At 32.4% G+C, this 25200-nt stretch overlaps 1 protein-coding gene across 1 annotated transcript in view; it reads left to right on the top strand.

Moving 5' to 3' along the window:
- The first annotated feature begins 2182 nt into the window (after positions 1-2182).
- Positions 2183-25200, top strand: part of LOC129219401 (nipped-B-like protein) — a 59345-nt gene continuing 36327 nt past the window's right edge. Inside the window, exons 1-2 of the mRNA XM_054853790.1 lie at positions 2183-2485; positions 21550-21701. The gene's annotated coding sequence lies outside the window, so the exon portion shown is untranslated. The remainder of the gene's footprint in view (positions 2486-21549; positions 21702-25200) is intronic.

The following is a 25200-nucleotide window of genomic DNA, read 5'->3' as shown; positions in this document are numbered from 1 at the left end:
TGTTTCACAATCAAAAGAAAGTGCATTATCCTGCACTTCTGCTAGTTTCATGGTTTGCATAACAGCTGCATTTTCAAGAGCCATCTGGCATTTTCTATTTACTGTAAGTACTAATTTTCCTTTAAAAGCTTTGAATTAAGATGGAAAGATGAGAAACTATTTCAAAATTTGATTTGCCTTACAATTTTAATGCTTGCAAAGCAAAACAGAGGGATTTTTTAAACTTCAAAACATACTGCTTACTTCTGAAAAATTGTGCGTTTTATAGAGAATTGCGTTATATAGGTCAGCGTTATAACGGTCTTCTGCTGTATTTATGCCTTGAAAATAAGAGCTTCTCCTTCTGAATTGGATGCCTGAAAAACTTCGAGTACCAGATTTCTTGACTTTTAGCACAACGCTTATTATTTGTTGTAGTATGTACTTCAAGGCTCATTTTATATTTTGAGACATAACAGCATCGTAACTGATCCACAGTGTTCAAGAGAGGATATTTCGTTTATGACGAAACACCTAATTACCTAGCACCTCACCAACGAATTCTAGCTGCATACCAAGCTCTGTCCACGTCCATCACTAAACTGACTAAACACAAACAGCGACAACGAATTATGATTCTATTTCCAAGAAACTATCGTCTGCCTTACATTTGTGCTTCTGCGCATGCGTCACTTGCGAAACTGAGTAACGATATTAAAAATCGGAAAAACTCTCCGCTCCCTCAGAAGCGAGTGTGCTTCAGTCTAGTAACGTATGACTATGTGTCCAGTGATCAAAATTAAATTTTAAATTAATTGCAAATAAAATGTAATGGGAAAGCCTATTTTATTGTTCATCGTGTCATCGTTTCAAGAGGAACAATGTTTTTCTGAAGAAGCAAAACTTTTTTTTTACCACTCATATGAGTAGGCCCTGCGCCTAAAGTTTGGTTTTAAGGAATGCGTATTAATTGCACCTTCTCTCGATTGCTTCTGTATTCATTAATCCAATGCTATACTTATTACTGAACAATATGTAAAATACAGAGAAGGACATGAAATACACCGCCAGCTCAGTCATTTCCAGCCGAGGACTGCAGTTTCGTGAGGGCGGTAATCGAACCCGACACTCACTCCTCTACAGCTGTGGCCTAATCATAGCCACTGAAAAAGGACCCTGACCCTGCAATCTTTGGAAAATAACTCTTGGATTTTTATATTGAAGATGCAGTTATGATTTTTTTAACTATGAGAAAAAGCATTTTTTTTTCTTTTCTTGTTTGGAAACTATTGTAAATAAGACTAAAAGCCCGATATTTGTGCATAAAAGTAGTTATTACTCCATTGGCAATAATAAATAACAACTGCAAAGTAAAATGCACTCTTAAATATTATTACGCATTTGAAAAAAATAAATATACTTAGTACATAAATTTATTAGCGATGATAACTTCATTTGTTTTTTGTTTACAATGTAGTTAACGAAGGAGCGGGCCTTATCGCATTGAATCTTCCTTTAAATAAACCCTGCTCTGAAACTCTAATTTACTATTTTTGATTCTTTCTATTTTATTCGCAGAATGTGATATGCAAATTAAATATTTGTTTTTCAACTAATGTACAACGAAGACTTTATAGCACAGATTACTATGTTGTTGGTTGGTATTTAATTTCTAAAGTAACATGCAGCAATTCCTCACGTTTTTATTCTTAGCAGATTCAAAATTATACATCATTGAAAGAAATACGATTTTTTTCCCATTATAATTTCAGAAAATAACATCATATAAACTTTGCATATTCTTTGATAGTATAGCAAACTTATTCGAATTGAATGAAATAAATCAAATTATTAAAATACTACGCTTTATTGAACATGAAAAACGAAAAGTCTTATTTCTTTTTAAAAAAAATAGGCATGTTCTTCCTTTTCTTACAATTTATGAATTTATAGTTCTTACCTCATGCCGAAAATCTTTTTTTATGATCCCTATTTCCAGCAGAGAATATTAATTGTATTCCAGGTAAAAATTCACTTTTTATGAATGGATCGAAAACTGCATCGAACAAAATATTATCCTTCACCTTGAGCATGAAAAATGGCGAATTTTTAATGTTTGATGAAAAAAACAAAAAAGTTTGTTTTGTTGTGATTTTTGGAATTCAAAGTTTCATTTTTGAAAAGAGAAAAAATAGGCGATCGAGGTTACGCATGTTATCATCTAATGGCGGAGTGTGATATGTAACTACGGATTAAGTAACCCTTGCTACAAACATCAAGAATTCGTCGGCCCGCGGTGATTTCGAATAAATTAAATCCGCCGATAAAAACGGAAAAAGTCGGATTCCGAAGGGATTCATTTTTGGCTTCTATTGTGATAAGTGACGAAAGTGGGTTGCTAAATTCGCAAAGTGACGCTAGTGATGGCTGGTTTCACTGACCCCGCGCGTTCTATAAACAGGATGTCTATGTAACTTTCTATCCAAGTGCCGATTCCAATAGACAGGTATGTCGCAATTAGTATTTTGTGGTGTTACTCGCTTTCAATCGTGGCTTCCAAATTTCGAATCCGTTGTGATTTTGTTCCGAAATATGTGTGGTTTGTTTGGGAGCCGCTGGAGTATCAGCTGAGGGGAAAACATTAGGCCTAATCGCCCGTACAATATTTTGGTTTTGTTGACATTGCTCGCGTCCACATTTCCCTCTGCATTATTAAAGCTTACCACTTTTTTCCTTCCGGAATTATTAATTACCTAATGCGTTGATCCAGAATTTTATTTAATATCGATCCTCCTCTTGGGATTTACGATTTTAAACATCGGATCGTTAGAAACATTTAAACATTTTCCAGTCTATTTTAACCCGCTTTCTTTTATTTCTTTTAAATTTGAACTGTTGTCAAAAGTATTGAATTTGGGCAGCATTTTGAACCCGATTTCATCGTCAGAGCAGTCTTCATTTGCAAATTGTTTAAAATTTATGCATTGGAAGTGGTATTATAATAACGTCTGCTCGTGACCCCCCCCAAAATTGCTCAAATTATTATTCTTGCTCTCCTTTTTACTAAAATGATTGAGTCATATCAGTCGGAAACGTTTAAAATGATTTCTATATCTTTATAAACAGTGATAATAAAATGTAAACATTGCCATGGTGATCAGCAGTGCAATGGAATTATACTTACTTTTTTGCCCTTTTAGAGGGGTGGGGCGACTGTAATTAATGTGAAGAAATTTTAGTAACTTTTATGAATATATATAATGTATTTATTTAAAATTTTTTGAAGCATGATGACTTGAAAGCAGTGTTACAGCCAGGGGGGGAGGTTTTGGGGTAACCCCCCCGGCTCCGACCCCTTGATTTTAATATATTGCCAATCCTAATAGAGTAATTCATATATAAAAATACTGGCGGTTATTTCCAAACACCCCACCCAGCAGGAATTTCTGGCTGTGCTATTGCATGAAAGATATTTATTAAATTTCAAGGGCGAAATCGTTTGCTTTTTAATGAATGAATACTACTCTGTTCCATTCACAATTACTGTATAATTTCCTTTATTTAGATTTGGCATGGTTTTACACCTTCATTTACAATATGCTTTTATCCATTCATTTTCATATTCATTTGAAGTTTTAAAAAGATCCACGCAGAACTTTTCTGGCCGTTATGAAAGTAACTGTGCTAGCCTTCAGGTTTGAACAAATACTATGTATTTGTTATATAGTATGTGCCTACATATTTTGTCGTTGATTATATAATATAATAAGAGTATACCTTTTGCCCGCAATCCACCTACAACTGATATCGAGCTGTGTCCTATGTCGAGACTGGCTTGTGGGTAAAGCAGGCAGTCAATGCTCCTTTGTACCATCGCTTATACCTGAATCTACGCTGTCAATGGCAGTTGTGTCATGGGATGCAGGGGCGTAACCATAGGAGGATTTGGGGAATAAACCCAGCCGAAACTCGGAAAATTCCCTTTTTGACCATAGAAAACAAAAAATCCAATAATTGTTTTGTGGCTACAACTCTGGTGGAATGCATGCCATTCCCTACCCCTTAGGATTGTAATGTAAAACCTCTGACTTGTGTAGACAAAAGATTTGCTCATTAGTGGTTACTCTTGCCCACTACAAAAAATTGTGATGACGGGCCTGTCCTGACCTGTTTAGGCATGTTTTACTGTAGTCTGTTATTCTATGTAGATTTTAAGTTATAATTTGTGCAATAAATATCATAAAATGTGCTTTTGACATGTAAAGTTTTTGAAAGTATATAATATTGGTTACATGTTGCTAGGAATTGTTATTTCTTAAGTGATTGACTTGCACAGTCAAATTTTATGTACAGTACAGTGCAAATACACCAACATATATTGCAAATGGTTTCTTGTTTTTTTTTTTAAATGCATTTGGCACGTCTCATGATGTTCATTGTTTAAATTTCTTCCAGTAAAAGGCTTTTGAGGACCCAGAGTTGTAAATTGTTTCTAAAATTATGTTCTTACATACAGAAGTTTGTATTAATAATAAATCATTAAAAAAAAAAAAAGCCAATTTAGTACATCGTCTGTAAAAGTTTTTTTACAATGTAACTGACGCTGAAGTATAACTGACACACATTTGAATCAAATGAATAGTAATAATAGAAATTAACGACAATAATTTTGTTTTCTTTTATCAATATAACTTTTTATTAAAATATTAAGAAAGAAATTTAATGCCAATTTTCCAGTGTTATATTTGAGTTTTCATTGTATTGGTGGTTCCCAACCTACACAGGCGCAACAGGAGACCATGTCATCCTAGTCAGAAACAGAGTGGTATAAATTCCTCAAGTTATATGAGGGGAGGGGATCCCGGCTACCAAGCTGACAAGGGGCCCGCCTTGGCTCTTGGTGGCCCTGAACCTACAACATTCGGCCAGCAAAGTTGTGAGCCTGTTTGGTTCAATGTTACAAATTGAAAACCATGATTTGTGACAGTCAAATTTAGAGCCAAATGTACCGAAATAGGTTCCCAGAAAACATATCGGCAATTAATGAAATAAGCATCACATAGTGATAACAATTCTTGCTTTCTATTTTTTTTTCCAAGTAATATAGATTAAAAAAATATTTTTTTGAATTTTATTTCTGGCCTGTGAGTATCATTTTTATATGAGATGCAGATCTCTGGTTAAAAAATAAAAATGGTAGAGCTCGACTGCATAATATCCATTAATTTATCTCCTGCATGTTCACTTTAATATTTATCTGGTATACTACATTATTGGCACAACTTTCCAAAATTGAAATGCATAACCACAAAAAAAAAAGAGTATGGGTCTGTCTCAATAAATGTCACTCTTTTTTTCAGCATTTTTGACTGTCATAAAAAATCACACTTCACCTTTTCTCTCCTCGTGTCACACTATATTAAATGAACACATTGGTTGCGTTCGACGAGAGCGACCGGTTAGTTAATCACGTGACAGCTAATGATCACGTGCTCCAATCAACCAATCGACTGCTTAGAATGGTAACTGGTTGATTATAAAACGCTTCGGTTAGTAACCAGTTACTTACCAGTAAACCGGTGAGTTTCGTCGAACGCAACTCATTATGACAAAAGTTTTTTTTTTCCTACCAAAATGTATGATGTCACACTTCTTGTTACATTGCCAGAAAATCTTAATTTCATGAATCCCTCAAAGCGCAATACAATTTTGTAGCCGTCCCCCTGAAGTAGGGGTTTCAAAGGTTTTCAATTCACGTCACCTTTTAAAGGATTAGAATTTTCTGGTGGCACCCTACTCTAGCTATTTATATGCACATATATGATTGATATCATAGACACCACGGGCCACCCCTCATATGTCACCCGGTTTGATAACCCCTGCCCTAAAGGATTTTGTCATGGTAGGATTCAAAGTTTATAGTTAGACAGTCAGGTCAGAGTCCTAATTATGCTTCAAGTGAGAAGGTTTGTGTGTAACTTATTTTGATGACATAAAACATACCAAGGCTGTAGCCAGGACATTTTTTTGGCTAGGGACATACATGGTCGGAGTCAAAGGTGGTTCCAAACATTTTATCAAGGGGAAAATAGCATTTAAAAATTTTTTATTATGTTGTTTGCAAAAGTTAAACTAAATTGTAATTAAAAAATTTGTATCAAATAATTATTTTAATTAAGTAGTGCATTAATACATGAAATGCACCGCCAGCTCAGTCAATTCCAGCCGAGGACTGCAGTTTCGTGCTTATTAGCACTCATCAGCCCGGCATAGGAGTGACTGAGCTGGAAAACCTCTTAAGGAAGCCTAGAGTGCCAAACAAACTGGTAGCTAATACAGAATTAGCACTGACCAGACGAGTGACCGAAACAGTGGTGACTGGTCAGTGCTAATTCTGTATTAGCTACCAGTTTGTTTGGCACTCTAGGCTTCCTTAAGAGGTTTTCCAGCTCAGTCACTCCTATGCCGGGCTGATGAGTGCTAATAAGCACGAAACTGCAGTCCTCGGCTGGAATTGACTGAGCTGGCGGTGTATTTCATGTATTTCTTCCTTAGCCCTGGCTATAGGGTGTAACTTACTGAACATAGTGCATTAATATTTGATGATTAATTCATATTACACCAGAATTATTCATCAGGGAGTAATGACGTTTCTATATACAATCTTATTTAGACAATATTTCAAGGAGTAAAACAGGAGTTTAAATTTGCAAGTGTTTTAGGGCCACAGCTAATTCCAAAGGCTGAGTGGCGGACCGCAATATAACTATAACCATAACAAAAATACTTTTTCAAGGACTGAGGGGAGGATATACCGGACATTGTAATGAATAACATTAAAAAAACGAAAAAAAAAAAAAATTCTTCAATGGAAAAAATAAGGTTGCAACCAACAAAATGATGTCCACCTCAAGCTTTGTGGTTCAGAATCTCAATGATTGCATGTATAAAATTCATCTGAATTTCGTAAGTGCCTCATATAGTCCGTAAAATGGGATAGTCAAACCTTGGTAGCTTGCATCTCCTTATCTCAAAAAGCTTGATGTCTCAAAGAAAAAAAAAGATAAATCCGCTTGCAGTTTACATAAAAACTTTTATATATGTATTTCCCAGCTAGCTCAAAATTTATTTTTCAAAAAAAATTATTTTTTTTTACCAGGGCTCGAAAATTATATTACTCGACATACCTGGGGCATGTAAAAATTCTGTAAAAGCTGATATGTGCATCACATGACTTTCTTTTATGCCAATTTAATGATAATAGTGCCTTGGAGTAAGTATGGAAACTTAAAAATGTTTCGCCTCAGAGCGCTTTTCCACTACCGATATAACAGCAATAAGTTGTGCACGATTGTCATTATCTGAGATTGGCACACGCAAAATATGCTAACACATGTTACACGTATTTCTACCTACGGATTTGAGGAAATTGTATTGTCTCCATTAAACTAATCTAGTTTGTCATACAGTTTGTATAGGAACGCATCCGTCGTTCTTTTTGCGTCGACCCGATAACCATTTGTCTGTTTAATTTTTCTGAAGGAGAGATGCTTCACAAGTTTGATGTCTCTGTTCTGTGTGAACTCATAGAATGTCCCTGCGTATGAAACAAGCATAATGGATTTTATAAAATACAGAACTAAGAGGGAAAATGCGCAGGAAGAAGTGTTTAGATTTCTTGATGACGAATTCCCGCCATTTTTAATTCATATATTGAGTTACACCACATTAACTTTCGAAAAAAAAATATTATAAATGGCGACAGAATTTGGAAATCAAGAAACAGTCCTAACTGATCAGGGAATTTCAAAAAAATAACAATAATTCAGGGAAATTTGATGCTTTGCATAATTAAGTAATGTAATTTCCTGTGCATTATCTGCCAATTATCTGTTAAAAAAATGAGATTCTTATGCTAAGTGGTTACTGGAAGTTTAGCATATTTAAATTCCCTAAAGTATTTCTATCTAGATAATTTAATATACTATTTCATATGTTTTTTTTTTCAATGACATTCACTAGATAAGTTTTCTAAAATTATTACTTCACTTTTAACACTTTCGCTCTCTGGGAGATGGGCACCCCTCAAGTATCAATATCTATACCATTCTTTATTGTGTTTAATTTTACTAGAAATGTTGTGTATAGTATTTAAAATAATTGAAAAAAAAACAAACAAACAAAAAAAAAAAAAAAAAAAAAAAAACAGGCAGACACTCTTAAAGAGAGAATTTTGTTTAAAACTCATAAAAATTTTGTACTTTTAATAAAAATAAAAAGAGATTTTATTTGTTTACCCCTTAACAAAACGTACTAAACATCAAAAATTCGAAAAAGTCGATTCTCATAGCGGATGCAAAGAGATTGCAATCCTCCAAGTGAAGGCATAAAAACAGCTTGTAAAATAAATATTTTTTGTTAAATTACTTTAGAATTGCATTTAAGAGGCCTATGATAAAAACAACAGCGGAAGCAAAAATAAATTTAAACCATCGATTCAACATTTTAACTTTTGACTCATAATAGAAAATGAAATTTCGCTTAAAAAAACTTGTAATAAGCGTTGCAACAGAAATAAAGAGACTTTCCATTTTTATGCCTCCTTATGACGTGAAGTTAGCTTGAAAAAAGAATAAAATACGATTCTCATATCGGATGTAAACAGATTGCATTTTTCAAACTGAAGGCATAAAAAATATAAAAACGGTAAATAAAAAAGTTTATTAAAGTTAATCATCCTTATTAGCATCGAAAATTCAAACCCATATAATTTTTTCCCACTATTAATAATGTTCTAACATCGTACCGTAAAAACGCAAATATTGTCAAGCTGGTAAAATGATAGGAATTATTTTCTAATCAACTCACTATAAAGGTTTTAACAAGATGGCAATAATTTTAAAACTGGTAATTCTATTTGAAGTGATCACATTTTCTTCCCACCCCTACTATCCTTTTGCAGTTCTAAGCTCATTTCGCTGACAGTATTATTGTCGTTGAAATCATGAGCAATCATGAGCGGGGGAGCAAATTGCTTACTTACGATGTTTTGCTTTTTCGGAGAAGTTTTATATGGACTCCAACTCGGTTGCAAAACAGCTATAATAAAAGAAACATGCTAAGTTATTTGAAACAAAACTGACTTACTGCTGTTGATTTCTTTTTAAGAAACGAACAACACGCATTGTATTTCTTTGACATCTATTTGGCATTTCTATTAGTTATTTATCGCTTGCAAGAACATCACAAGAGTACCAATGTTTTTTTTTTTTTGCAAAATTAGCCGATTCTGTATAAGCTGATCCCTATAATTTATGCATTATTTAATTTATAATTTATGCATCTTTCAATAAACAATTTGTGAAAGATCCTTTTTGGTTTATCAGAATTGTATGAAGGGTTCGTTTTGATTGATTGGGATTTTGTGAAAGGTACATTTTGGTTGATCTGATTTTTGTGAAGGGTCCGTTAACGGACCCAAATTTCCTCTGGCCAGACCCCTGTATGCATAGCATGACAACTATATGAAAAATACATGTATTTTAAAAATAATAAAAAAATAATGAGTTTTTAATTATAAAAAAAAACTTTCTTAAAGGAAAATTTTTATTCATTTTGCCGGTAGCAAAATTTACAATCTCGCACTTATGAAAGACCCCGAAAGGGATTCATAAAGGCATACACATGATAAATGATTTACATGGTTTTGTGATAGACAAAGGGGCCCCTAAAATTGCATTTGGACCGGCCCAAAACCTGTAAATCAACTTCTGCACTCCACTATGGAGCCTTCAGAGGGCCTCTAAATTATTTTGGGCCTAGGGCCTAACTTTTGGTTATTCAGGTCCTGACTGTAAAAGCACTTTTTAGCGATCCTGTCACAATCACAAAAATTGAAGCCTCACAAATTTTTTCAGTTTTATTTATATCATAAAATTTTATGTTAATAGAAAATTCGTAAAATTTTGAGCTTACGGAATCACCAATAACTTCATTTTCTCAGAAAATTATGAATCGCGAAAATAAGAGCTTTTGCAGTATTTTTTGTTATTGGAGCTTTGTTTTTGTTTTTTAATTTAAGTTTTGTATTATTCATTGCTAAATGTATATTCTGAAAGCAAAAGGGAGAAAGAAAGCAATACCATCTAAAAAAGCCATCTCCTCAAAAATTTAACAATAGTCCCCTTCAAAAAGGGAGGCGCTGCCTGCCCTGGGATATATTCTACCTCTCTTCAGCAAATATTTAAAGAAAAAATACTTACACCTTCACTATATTAAATTGGGCAAGGTTATTAAAATTCATTTTTTAATTTTTAGTCAAAACAAAAACATTCTGATTATGTTTTCGAAACAACACATCCATCCCGAAAAAGTGTATAAAATCACCTTCAATATATATCTAACTTTGAAAATTTCATGCACCCAGTATTGTCTCTCTTATTTGTTTTCTTTTTCTGTCGAGGTAAAGTAAAGTCATAGTATGTTAAATTGTGCAGCCATTAGGATACACGTGCAAGCACTCTGCTGTCTCAAAAGGAGGTGTATCTGGAAGTAACCGGGTTGGAGAAGCAACATCAGTGTATTGGAAAAACAGTACAATAGACGACACAATAACGTATTTATCATTGCATTATTTACCGTCCAATTTAGTAGTTGTTGTGTCGCTAAGTGTTTTCTACTTAACGACACAACAGTTGTTAGTTTGTCGCAAATCAAAGTAAAAAAGGGTTCTACAGAGATTAATTTTCCCAATATTAGCTATTTAAACGTGATGCGTTGGTTAACTCTCCAAATAGCGCCAAATTGAAACCAGATTCAAAATATAATTTTTTCTTCAAATTTGTCGCTAACTTGGTTGATATATTGCCAAGTTGGCAACAACTTGGTAACCAAAAGCTTGATGATATAATGCAAATGTTAGCCAAATTATAACATCACTTGAGTTTGCAATGAAATTGACATTGATTTCCCCAAAAAGGGGCAAAAGACCCCTTTTGGAACATTCCAATTCGACAAAAAGGGATGATGCACAACTTGAACCCATTTAGAGCTTATATGCAAAATTTCAGCATTCTACGGCATATCATTTTACACGTATACGCATGTATCGTTTTTGTCGTATACACACATACAGACGTCAAGAGAAACCTTGTGGTAATTAACTCTGAGATGGTCAAAATGGATATTTCAGTCCTCCATACGTTCTTAGGTACTGATGCACGTGCGGGTGGGCTGAAAAACAACTCAACACTCATTCTGGGGTGAGGAAAATGGAAATTTAGACCAATATTTGAGTGAAATTTTCTTATGAATGCAATACTTGTAAAAGGAAGTAAGATGCTGGACCTTGGATGAACTCATTTGTGTTTGAGTTGAAAAAGGTTCTTAAATTGGCACAACGCCAACAATCATTATCGTCAACCCATCACCCTGATTTAAACAAATGAAATAATTTAAGCCTCAACTGATCAGAAGTTATCTTATCAGAGCCAGACTTCATTTTTTCATTTCTTGGAAAATAAGCATGTGATTAATTTTCAAAACTAAAATTTTTACTCTTGTCATACATTTGATGAATGATTATGAAATCTTTTATCTTGTTGATTTGGAATGTTGAGTCGGTTGCCTAAACTTGCTACAACCACAGCATGTTTACGCATAATAAAAAATGATACCAAGGAGTAAGCAATATAGACATTTAACCAAATTTAAATGTTTTATTTATCTTAAAACACTTTGAAAATAAGAAAATCACAAATAATTAACTGAAGAACATTTTATAAGCTAAACTAAAATGATAAGGCTTATTGCTAATTAAAAACAAACTAATTAGTCATCATCTTCATCACTGTTGGATTTTATTAACAAAAATAAAGTATATCTTTTCGCATACTTGTCAGGGGACTGCGTTTTAACATCTAAGATGTTGAACCCTGTCTTGTCCTTTTTTTGATTGGTTGTGTGCTTTCAAACAATAGATGCAAGCACAATTTTCTACTTCATAAAAAAATCCTTCATTAATTTCCCTTTTTCAGAGTGTACTAACTTTTTCCCTGTCACTGATTTTGGCTTCATACTTTTTTCTATTTCTACTTCAATAGAAACTTGTAAATTTTAAAGTAATTTCTCCTCTTTTTTTTTTTTTTTTGTTCTGCCCATTTTGTTTTTTTTCTTTGTAGCTTCTCACTGCTCTTGTCTTTAATTGGAGTATCATCAGTTAGGAAAAAAAGATGATGATGCAAAAAAAAAAAAAAGAGGAACAACCTTTTCCTGGTTCCTAAGCTTTGGTCCTACTTTTTCAAATGGTCTCAGTTGGGGTAGTCCATATGTGACGATGTGGACGGGAGAAATACTTGGATTATTGATAAGCCTTTTCCTTATTTTGACATCTAACATTGTTCTGTTAGTGTTTTGAACATAATGTCTTACCATCTTTAAAATGAAGAAAATGTATTGCAGATTGAATGGTGTATAAAGTTAAAGCTGAACAGGCATGAAGACAACACTATATGATTTTAAGCTATAAGATACAAATCTGTTAATTAACAAGCTGATGTGTGCATCACATGACTTCCTTTTACTCCAATTTAATGATAATAGTGCCTCGGAGTAAGCAAAGAAACACTTTAAACATTTTCACCCCAACTTTGTTGCAAACTGAAGCAAAGAAAACAATTTATACAGATATATTTTCTCAATATTGGCAGTTTTAATGTGATTCAATGATTAACTCTCTAAACATGGCCAAATGGAAACCAGATTAAAAAAAAAAAACGCCAAATTTGTTGCCAAGTTGGCAACAAAACTTGGCAACCAATTGCTTGGCGATATATTGCCAAGTGTTTGCCAAATTATAACACCACTTGAGTTTGCATTGAAATTAACAATGATTTTCCCCCAAAAAGTCGTAAAAGACCAATTTTGGAATATCCAAATGCAACCAAAAGAAGGGGTGCGCAACTAGACCCCACTAGGAGTCCACATACCAAATTTCAACTTTCTAGGACATACCCTTTTTGAACTATGCGAGATACTTACATACATACTGTTACAATTCTGTAAATAGTAATTATTTTTGTGATTAATTTGTTGTAATGTGGCTGAATTTGGCGTTTATTCCATTATCTTTCATCTAAAATTGTCTTGATAACGTAACCTGTAAATAGTTTCTTGTAATGTACATACAACCCCCTAAGATTTGACTGAAGTATATGATCCCCCCATTTCTGAATGGGTGATTTCCGTTGTAACGGACGTTACATTCACACACAAAATCAATTATAAAAAAATTGTGAGATGCATATAAATGCTTTCAAATAGGAGCAAGTTACTTTTTCTTGTTAAAACCAAGACTGAAGATTACTTTGACCAGGTTTCAAAATTTATTTTTGTATTTAAGTTGCAAAAAAAGAAAAAAAAAAAAAATTAACTGTAATGGACGTTACATAAAGTGGAACGTCATTTGTACTATGGCATGATCACATTAAAAAGTCTGTGAATCTATTATGTAAATTTGTTTAATTTTTTTATTTAACATCAAAAAACATGCCTCTAATTTATCAGAACCTTGGTATTAAAATTAAGTTATTTTCTTTTGTGATAAACATTTTTAAAATCTCTGTAACGGACGTTACGGGGGCTGTAACGGATGTTACACTGTATGACACGAACATGATAAATTAAATACTGAATGATAAATTAATAGTTGAAATGTGATACTTTAACTTCTTATAGATCATATAATAAAATCACAAAGTCATAGTCAATCATTTCATACAATAATTGTAAAAACTTAAACCTATAACTTAATTATAATGTTTAAAAAAATACCTTCGACAAACACTTTTGCACAATGATATTTTGGTGACATTTACTTCACTAAAAAGAATGTTTATATTACATGAATTTAAAACCATATTTGCATTTTATTTACATTAAATGAAAATTACCCTTCAGCTGAAACTAGCCTCACTGGAGTGCTGATATTTCCGGAAACCTTTATTTACCTTATACCATTCTGCATTTTTGTTTTTTCCTGCTCATTTGAAGTTCTTTTCAGACCAGTGTAGAAAAGTTCCCGGACTGTACCCTCAATTATTTCTTAGACTTTGCCAGGATATATCTCACCATTAAAAATAACTGTTATTAATATAATTCCTATAATATAAATATTTCCGATGTTTGGCAGACAGTGGCAGATTTAGCTGGATTATTTGGGGGAGGGGGGAGGGGGCATTCTCAAATTAGCTCAATTCTCACAGGTGTCCATCCTCCCAAGAGAGGCCCACAAGAGAGCCAAACCGAAATAGATAATACCCTCCCCCCAAAAAAATCAATGGCACATTCTGCTCCATTGATCTACTCCCATGCATGGCCTGAGTTACTACATCCGGTCAGAAGTTGAGTTGAATGAGTCTCTACATTGATATCATGAAAAAATGTCTGAACATTTTAAAAATAAAGATAAATTTTTCTGTTTCAAGGGAAAGGAAAAAATTTTGCCCTGACTAGGAGTTAAATTTATTTAAAGTAAAACACATCTGATAAGATTCACTATTTTTTTTAGTTTTCGTCATTTTTTTAAATACATTTTTTCCTCTCCAAAAAAAAAATTCCAAAGCTCATAAGGTTTGGAGGGATGGGGACATGGACCCCTTCTTAATCTATTCCTGCTGATTAGTAGTTTTGAGTTTCTCCATCTTTGAAGGGATTGAACACTCTCCTAACCTTCAAACTTGAGTCAATGTGACTAGATTTATGGATGGTACTAAGTTTCACACTCTTCAAGCCCAGTCACCAGAGTTTTTAAGCATTGACAACCAACATTACAAAAAAATAGTCTAAAATTGGGTCAGAATTTCAATATAAAAACATTTCTAGGGAGAGAGAATTTTGAACGTCGTTCTTTTCCTACCTCAAAGATGGTCCCTACAATTGTGTTTTTAGAGCTTCAATTCTAAGAATGTGATTGGGGAGAGCTCTCACACCTCCCTTTCCATGGCATCATATTTAAAATTGTCTAAAATCTTGTTTTTGTTGTTTTAATATCAAGAAGTGCTTGGGGAAGAGATCACGAATCTGTCTCCTTGACTTCATTAAAAAAAATTCCGGATAAGAACCTCCGAAATTCTCTTCCACTTCCTAATATCATCAAAGATCATTGCAAGCTGTTTTCAGAAATAAAATTTTGCACGATTTAGCTAAGGCTTAGAGCCCCTTAGCACCCTATTTATGAAAGAAAATTAAACCGCTTAATGAAATATTGAGTATGTCATTATTTAACTTCAAACTGTATTTACAATTTTAATCTTTATTTTATCACATTTGATACGAAAACTGGTAAAAAGAGATGCCATCTTGATATTGCATATTTTTGTACAAGGAAAAAAAGTACCATTGAGGATCTAAATGATTGTTAGAAATAGTCCACAATGAATCAATGGGTAAACAACTGAGTAGAACCAAAATACTGGTAAAAATTCTTTTTTTCTCGATTCTTTTTACGTGAAACACTTCTAATTACAGCCCCTTTAATCACGATTTAAAAAATTAGGCGTACCTCAATTATATATACACACATATATATATATCGTTTTATGTTAATTTGTCGTTAGCCATTTGCTCCCCGAAAATGATTGTCTATACCCCCCCCCCATTGGCATGTGCCTTTTTCAGGATCCAGTCCAACCCTGGCTACATGTTGGCAACCATGGACTTTATGAATTGTTTGATGTGTTGAATACATTTTTATAATTGCATTTAAAAATGTGTAACGGAAGTTACATTCTAGTTGTAACGTCCGTTACAAACTTATGTAACGTCCGTTACATGACTGTTTCTGCATGGTTTTTATTATAATCATTGAAATTTTGGGAATTATAGTTTCTTCAACCTATAAAAATAAAGAAAATAATTAAAAACAAAACTTTTTAAAAAATGTTTCGCAATGTGAGGAAAATTTATTTACCTTTTTGTAAGGGACGTTACATATAATACATGATGTTGTAATTATGCTCTTAATTAGACTATTTATGTTCGAAACAAGCCCAAACATGGTTTTATTTTACTTTTATAGTTTTTATATCAATATTAAATTTACTTCATTTAAATTTAGAATCGTAATTTGCATTACTAATATGGTACAAAAATGATCATTTTTCTTGCTAAAAAACACAACAAATAGACATTTTACCATCACCTCCTCCACTACATAAACCTAATATGAGAAAAAAGCAACACTAGATTCTTGTTCTAGGGATTATAAGCTTTCCAATGATATATAACTATTAGGGATTTGTTTAAATTGATTTTCTCTCGCTTTTATACACTAGCAAAGTGATTTTCAGACTGGTACGATGTGGGAACTTCTGCTGTCAGTGATGCTAAAGGGATGAAAGTCTATTCACGTAGAAACAATTTTTAGTAGCATATAACAAAACCGTAACTTACATACCGTGATTCCCTTCCAAAAATTTTAGTCTTGCGGGCGAGGAATTCACGTTAGGTCTAAAATTCGATGCTGGTGGAAAACTCGCATTATAGCCATTTCGCGTAAGTCGAATCGCATTGTAGCGCGAGTTGACTGTACTTCCTTTTTTGTAAAAGGAAGTAAAAATTAATGATGGTTTTCAAAACTAAATAATCTGAAAATACTAAAGGTTTGATACAGTACAGAGCGAAAAAAGTGTCTGAAGCCCATTTAAAAGTAAGACAGAGTAGTAAGACACACAGTAAGAACCTGCGTAAATGTGCCCCGATGAAAAAGTGTAAACGTTCCCCGTCGGCAAGTTTGGATTTATTTTTAACGTGCAAAAAAATTTAATAACATTTCTGTCCACATAAATACAATCCTCAAAAAAAAAAAGTATAAAATTCTGCTAGTTTTTATATATTTATTTATTTACAAACTTCAAAACGTTCAACACAAAATTTACTCGCCTCGGTAGAAAACAGAATTTTTCTATCCTCATGCTAAACCGAATCTCGACTGATGCTCAAAAACTTGTGAGAATATTTGTTAGGGAGTAGCATCAATTTGGTATGACTGTTGGCTCTCCATTTATAACTTGTTTTGAAAAAAGGGCACTGCGTAAACGTACCCCATGCGTAAACTAGCCCCGTTCTACCCTACAATGTGGGATATTTAAATTTTGCAAGAGAGCAAAAATTTCCATTTCACGCAATTCACACGGAACTTTACTCTTTATATTTTTCAGCTTGATAACTTCTTAAAATTTACCTTACATTAAAAATAATATATGGAAAAAAAATAGTTTTTTGAAGAAAATTATAATTTTTAGGCCTCCTGCTGGACACCTAAATGTTTTTTAATTTGGTTTGTTATTTTTGTGGTACATGTGGGGCTATAGGGGCAAAGTTTTATCAACATAAAATTTCAAATTTCCGGATTTTTTATTCGATTCGGCCTAGTACACAGTGCTGTTTCACACTTTCAGGTGCGGGTTGCCGTTGTTCAAACTGCATGAAGTTTTTTAAAAAAATGTTTTGACCTAAAGGGAAAAATATAGGAGGGTGTGCCACTTGAAAAATCGACTTACGTTTTTTTTTTTTGGGACACCCTTGTGTTCAACTATCAAGCTTAAATAAGAGAGAAAGAAAATGTAAAATTTTTCCCTTCAGTGTTCTGAAAAAAGCAGGTTTTTAACTCAAATTAAATTTTAACCACTTTGGATTTTTCAAAAAAGCCAAAAATTCAGTCATTGTTCTTAATTGGCATAAACATTTTGTTTCACACATTTTCTGGCAAAATCCTCCCCCCCCCCTGGATTGATAAACTGCCACAGAGGGGATGGGATCACATTTCATAGGATGGAAAAAGACTCCCTACGAGTTCCAGAGCATCAAAGTACCTCTGTGCCAAATTGGGTAAAAATCCAACATAAACTGGATTTGTTATAAGGAACAAACACATATGCAGCCATATGTAGACTAACTGACCATGTGTAGCATTCTTGCTTAACAACTGTGCTTTTTTGAAAAATAGTCATCATGTAATATTTTTTATTTCTTACCATTGGCAGAGAAAATGCTTTACTGTTTTAGTCTTATGAACTGTTAAGGAAGCATCAAGGAAAAAACCTCTTACATAATATTATTTATGATACTGCGATTTACAAGGCTAAAATAAATGCTTTTCAGATTTTAATGAAACTGTAAAACTGTCAACGACAAAACCTACTGTTGAATCAAACCCTCAATGTTTGCGTCTCTAGGACGATGCTCTAACCATCTGAGCCACACAGTCCCACTCGTGGAGCGCTATACGTTATATAAATGCTTAGTAAAATACAGAATAAACCTATTTTTTCAACAAACCAGAACAATGTGTTTCCTGTTTATTTTTTTCTGAAAGTGGTAAAAAAAATCTTTAAAATGCCTTACATATGAAATTTAATCAATTATTGATGAAGTTATGGCGTTGTCGCAGAAAAACACCTTCAAGAAAAAAAAAGATGTTATATATTTATTTATTGCATGCATGTAGTGAAGCTGCAGGAAATTTAAAAGTAAAATTTTTGCAGTATGAGTTTAGTATGGAAGCAACTTAACAAAAATTCCAACTTAAAAACGAATCCTTTTCAAAAATCGTGATTGCAAAACTATGATTTTTTCATACACAAGTATAGAAAGTATAAGCATTTAATGTAGTTTTTGAATCATGCTCCTTATATTTTGTTTCCTTTCATTTTTCAACATTTATTTCCTCAGAAGTGAAGTAAAACCTGATTGTTGAGATTCCTGATTTTTCTCATAAAATTTTAAATTTTTACATGCAGCAAGTAAAACATTTGCTGGGAACTTCTTATTATCCACAGAATAAGGTGACACGGGAACTGCAGATAATATGCAAAATAGGTAAAAGTCGATATTAGTGTGTATACAAAAGTGAAGAAAATTAACACTCATTTATATATATATTTACTATAGCTAAAAGTAGGTTTGCCAGACGTCCCGGTTTTCAGACAAAATCCCGGCATCACGGCCAGTTTCCTTCATGTCCCGGAAAAAGATAAATTTGATTACAAAAAAATCGAAAAATATTTAACTGTGAAGGATTATTTAAAATAATAACTTAGTCATTTCTGAACCTCAGAGCCAAGACAGAACCAGAAAATCGCGATTTTCTGTTTATTACTGCATTGTATGTAGAATCCTAGTCCACATCGAGCCGTTCAAACCTAATTGTAAAAAAAAATAAATAAATCTAATTATTTGCTCAGAGCGCACATCCTATCCTTTGCATGCACCAAACAAATGTTTTTCTCATCTACTGTAAAGTAGCAATCTCGTTAGTCTGGCTCTGATGTACAGATTTGTAACATTGACTTGTAAAATTAATATTGGATGAGCTTGTAAAAATTTTTGCAACAAGATTGAAAACAAAAAAAGGCTGAATAAAAAAATCCTGGCCAATGCAAAAAATATGTAAATATTGTTCAAATTCTTATTCCTCATTCAAAGTTTTTCTTCTTACTGAAGTAACTTTAAAATATTAACGTGTAGGAAATAAAAAGTTTAAATGTATCTGTGTGTGTGTTTATGTCATGTATTAATTTAATACCCTTGTTTTTGGCTCATGCTGGCGGGGAGGGGGGAGGGGGGAGCATAGTATTCTGATGTCCCAGTTGAACATTTCAGAAACCTGGCGAACATAACTAAAAGTAATACTACTGTACATATTGTCACCTCAGAGCAACAGTTGGATATCTTAGTGTTATTCCTAGGATTAGATGTCTTAGTATTGCTCTCAGGGGAAGATATAAGCTAAAAAAAATTTCATTACTGTAAACATATTAATTGTATACACAAGCAAATTGTACAAACAGATTAACTGAAGCAAAACAAGTTAAGTTATCCATAACACATGCGTGGGAGAAAATTTATTTTCTGGTCAGGTTATTTATGCTTGTAAGAAATCCAGACCACAGAAGTGTAGATGTAAAAATCAGGTTTCAACTAGTCTGGTGTCATTGACCTGGGAAGGGGGTTAAGACCTAGGTAGGTTTGATCTGATTGGAAGAGAAGAGGAACTTGAATTAGTTATTTGTCTTTGCATTTCAGAAAGTGTGTTCATTCAATTACAAAAACGATTTCATGCCAAAATATCTCCTGTATGTGCATACTGATTTGAAATAGAAAAATTAAATTAAAAGGATTAATTCTGCTTCATGTATTAAATAAAAGAATTGAAAGCATGTGCAAAATTTTTTTCAAAACTGAACTATGTAGTAATACATTTTTGTTTGAAAAAAGTTGTTAGCATTTAAGAAATTAGATGGCAAAAAGTGTCATAATTATATGTTTAGGGTGAACATTATCAGTGTTTCTCAAGCTTTTCGGCTCTCTTAAGAATGTTCTTGATTCACACTGCTCACAAAGTATAACAACGTTAAATCTCACAAAATTTGCATAAACATATTTCAGGGTTTCAAGGAGCCCATTTTTCAGTGCAAAAAAGTGAGCTATTGGATGTAAAAACATTTGATGAAAGCAGCAAGAATGAACAGCAGACAATTTAAATAGTAAAAACAGCAAATTAACAAAGCAAGACAGGGCCGAAATTTATTACATGGTTCCCTTCAAGGTAAAACCATTATAAAGAAAAATTTTCCAAAGAAATCGTATAATAAAAAACTTGATTGTCCAAATAAAATAGCTAATTATTAAATTGGCTGTAAGCTCCTTGCTAGAAAAAATTTAACATATCAAAAGTGTGACATTTTGAGAAAGGCAAGCAAGCTTACTATAGAAAAAAAATATTAAAAATGTTGGGAAAACAATAAAATAAAGATGCTGAATGTTACGAAATAAAATAAAGGGATATTTAAAAACAGATACAGACAAAGAATGGCAGTAAATAATACATCACTAAAACCATAAGAGTTTAAAGAAAAAATAAATTATACATCCAGCCTCTGGCAATAATTTGACATCTTCAATTCAAATTATGTTTTACGCAATCACTAATTGTGATAGTCCCCAAATGGTTGGGTTTCTTGTTTCTAAAAGAGCTCCTATTGCAATCATAATTGCGAATAACATGATTTGAAGACGTTAAAATTTAAACGAATGCCAGGGGCTGGATACTATTTTTGTCTAAAGAAGATTGTATGAAGGCTAGAGAGTTGTGTATAAATACAGGGTTGCCAACTGCTCCACATTTTGCGGAGTTGCTCCGCAAAAATGGTGAAGTTCCTCGGCTCCACAATGAAGCCTTAATCACCCTCGTGTAAAATAAATTTATGCTGATGAATCTTGGTGTCCTATTGACTGATCGACTTTTACGTTAAAGAATGAAATTCATTTTTATAATAATTTGTAAAATCATAAATGTAAACATAATAGCAGACTTAGTTATAGGATTTATTGTTTTGAGACAAAAGTTATTCTTGTTAACAATGAAATATAGTGTAGTTAAATCTTACATTAAGCATGCGTAACTTAAGCTGCATTTTTATTTGATTTTTATATGTTAAAACTCATACTAACTTTTATTCTACGTGGGCATACTTACCAGTTTTTTTACTAACATTTGTGCTTCAAATTTAGGTGACCAGCTTTTACTAAATCATCAGCAAATATCTACTTATTCTCTGGACCTCTACCATTTTGCCACAGGAGCACACTAGTGCTAAAGAATGCTGATCCCAAAGAAGATGTCAAGTAACTGAGTTCATCTTTCGGAGGCTGTTTAAACAAAGGTAATATGTGTACAAAATTGTCTTTTTATTCTTTGTAAAGCTTAAAAGAGAACAGGGCTGCAAGTACTTAAAGCTTCAAATTTAGCATGAATTGCTTTGATTTGAAAAAAGATAATAGCAAGAGTAGAAAAGTGAAATTATTGTGATATTTCAAACTACCAAAGTTTGACCACATCCACTAAAAAATATATGTTGAAGATCTCGCACAAAATTGCTCCATGTTTTAAATGATTTTGTTCATGAAGTGTTGGGGTTATTTTATGAGGTAAAGGAAAAAATAAAAGTTTATATGGTGTTGAAAAAATGCAAGTAATCACTCAAATTTTACATTATGTAAAATTAGATAATTTATTAAACCCATATATTATTTTTGTTTTATAACATTGAGTTAAATACAATTTCATGTTAAATTTCTACTGCTAAATGCGAATAAACTTTCTTCTTGTAACATGTACCATTTAAAAATTATGATGAATTTAATTGTGTGTGTGTGCCATAAATGAATGAAAACTGAAAGTTTCAAATCAAATCTAAACACATTTTTTTGCCTGTATTTTGAATTTTAGTAAAAATATAGTTCTACATATACTTAAAATGTATATTGAGAACAAAAACATAGCAGATTTTAAGTATTGAATAGAAAAATTAGCTGGCTCTTTATTAAAATTTTTTTTATAAAAACGATAAATTAACTTTTCCTTTCGTGAATTAATAGGTTAAGTAATGTTTAAACCCATTTTTTCATGGTTTTTGTTAAGAGTCTTACACTACTTTCAGCATTCTTAGCTTGATGATTGTTTAAAAATTCTAGAATTGATGAAACAAGCCGCATTTTTTTTTTTTTGTAAGATTTTCTCTGAATTCATGTTCTTAATAAGTTTTCTTATTTGTGGATCAAAAATATGCTATCTTTTAATTTAAAATAACTAAATTTAGAAAAAAAAAACACTTATCAAATAGAAAGTTCCTCTACCATTTATATCCTATCCCATCCTTTCGATAAATTTTACATCCAAAATCCAAACAAGTTTCATATGTAAGAGTGGACAAATTTCATGAATTGCATTTTCTTGCAGAATAAGATGACATTTGAATCACTTCCAACAGAAGAGTTTGTTTGACAATATTAAACTCTGTAGTTATAATTGGTGCCTCTACTTTCCCTTGAACAAATGAAATAACAATATATTGTTCATCCTCCTAGTTCATAGTCTACCGCAACAACTTTTAAAACAATCATTAAACAATAAATATTGCAGATGCTATTTTTCATAGTATACTATTAGGGCCTGTTCACCTGATGCGATTGCCCTGCGTTTGAACTCCTGATGGGTACAACCAATGCGTGTTAGTGAAATACTAAGCTATCTACGATATTTCGTTTGGGACTTGAGTGTACTGCATCAGCAAGCAACATTCCCCAGTCTGTGTTCAAATGAGTTGGTTTCACTAGTCGAGTTAATTCTTACCATTGATGATTCTCATGTGAACCAGCCCGTAGGTGGTTTCACATGTATTAAGGTTTCATTAAAAAGTTTCATTAAAATCCATTCAGTAGCTTTTGTGCGAATGAGTAACAAACATCTATACATCTATCTACACATACAAACTTTCACGTTTATAAAGTAGTAAGATTGAAATAATCATACAAAGAAATTTCTTAGTGTAAATCCATATTTTATCATAAAAATTGCTTTTTTATTAGATTATCTATCAAAAATTAAGATTAAAGTGATAGTACATACCAATATTATGGAAATAATATTTTCAAATCAAGAATTTTTTTAGTATATTTACATAGTTTGACATTTGAAAGTTACTTCAGCGTGTTATATTAGCTTTTTTTCTCTCTCCTGATCATCAATAAATATCCTTTTGTATGTTCCTTTTTCCTGAATTTTCAGTTCTTTGCTAAAGTTTGAGCTTGATTTATATTTAAAAAAGTGACTTGCTGCTGCAGAATAGTATAATTTTCTATTAATAAATTAAATAAAATCTTATTTTTCTATAATAATATTGTAAAAGTTTTGGGGATTGTAGAAAATAAAGAACAGGTAAAACAGCTTCAAGAGGATTTAGATTATATTACTAAGTGGGCATATAAGTGGGGTATGGCAGTTAATGTAGGGAAATATCAAGTGCTACACTTATGTCATGGAAATAAGTGTAAGAGTTATGGTTTACAGGGTTCAATCATCAGTCAGGCAGAAAATGTTATTGATCTGGGTATCTTAATAAACCAGGACTTAAATATTGTTATAAGTTAAATAATTTTTCTGCTCTTGGTAGTGAAAAGTTCCATATCCAAAAGTTCGGTTTTCTAGCGTGCCTTTGTCTGTTTAACGGCCATTTGTTTGTTCTCCCATAAAAGTTTGAAGCTCTCATGGAGGTTTCTTTTATATACTTTAAGCTTCTTGATTCTTGAAAATATACTTTGAATATAAAAATTAATAAAACCAAGTCTCATGTGCTCTGCTCTTCTTTTTGACTAGGCTTTTCAGGCATGAAAGTTTTTAGCGTTTTAGTTAGAAACCCACTTTTTTAATGGTTTTCTGGCAGGTTTTGAGATAAATCTAAAATCTGTCAAGAAATCGTGACCGAAAATGTGAATGGAGATAACTTTTAAAAAGTAGTTTCTGTAGTTTAAACGAATTTTCATTGTTTCAACCACATATAAATGAAAAATAAATCAGTTTTGGAACATGCCAACATCAAATACTTGAATCGTCGAAAGCGACATGCCATGTTTGAGAGTTCAATCCTTTTGCATCTTGCGAATATTTCATTTCTTTTGAAAGTTGAAAACTATTTTATCATATGCTACTTTTAATCTTCCCGTTTTAATATTTATTTTTATTATTCATTTATTTTTTTTCTTGATTTTTTCTACTTTTTTAATCATCAGTAATTTTAAATTTGTCTGAATAAATCATTTGATTATGCATTTGAAAGCATTTTTAATGGATTTCATAATATTCTGATTTATGTATCTTATTCTAAATGTTCTTATTCAGGACTATGGAGTCAGAGTCAAACTGATTTTGGAGTAAAGGAGTCGGATCATCGAAAAACATGCCAACTCCGGGCTCTTTTTTTTTCTCTCTCTAATTTTCATTGATTCTCCGCTACAAATTGGTTTGATTTATGTACTGTATTACCCCTCATTTGCGGACATGCCGAAAAAAAGCCATGTTGACCAGCATGCCAAGAAATTCAAATTCTCCTTCATGCTGTATAATTCAAGGTTTATTTCACAACAAAACAAAAGTAAATTTTCCCATTCAGTTTCAATTGGAAAGCAAACCACCCTAAGGTAAAAAATAAATCCGAAAAGTAACCATCTTTTACGAAAAAAAAAAGAAGAAAATGAAAGAACAATAAATTTTAAGTTCGATGAGTTGTTATGAAAAAAATAATTATGTTGGCTAGACCATGCGTTATTATCTTTTATCTTCATCAAGGTGGTCTTTCCCTATTTGGCAAACCCTCTACTCCATCG

Source organism: Uloborus diversus, chromosome 3, assembly GCF_026930045.1.
Source record: "Uloborus diversus isolate 005 chromosome 3, Udiv.v.3.1, whole genome shotgun sequence".
NCBI lineage: Eukaryota > Metazoa > Arthropoda > Arachnida > Araneae > Uloboridae > Uloborus > Uloborus diversus.
This window is presented reverse-complemented; position numbering and strand designations above follow the sequence as displayed.